Source organism: Arachis ipaensis, chromosome B07 (genome assembly GCF_000816755.2).
Source record: "Arachis ipaensis cultivar K30076 chromosome B07, Araip1.1, whole genome shotgun sequence".
NCBI classification, from domain to species: Eukaryota; Viridiplantae; Streptophyta; class Magnoliopsida; order Fabales; family Fabaceae; genus Arachis; species Arachis ipaensis.
In genome coordinates this window covers 119541795-119542064 of record NC_029791.2, presented here as the reverse complement: position 1 = coordinate 119542064, position 270 = coordinate 119541795, and positions in this window count along the sequence as shown.

The window sequence follows — 270 nt, the reverse complement described above, 5'->3', positions numbered from 1 at the left end:
AAAATTTGTAACATTAATTCTATTATATTCTAAATCTCTTAATTCGATTACATCTTATTCACATAAAACAAATTTTCTTTACAAATTCAATATTTAATCTTTTCATATTTCATATCAAATATTATTTTCATATTATTAGAAATTGAAAGATTGGTGATAATAAATATTTTTGTAAAACATAAATCTACTCGTCCATCGTATAATAAGAGTGCAAATTGAATGGATACAATTGGCCCAACATTCGAACTCCTAATGCAGGTCGAGTTCGGT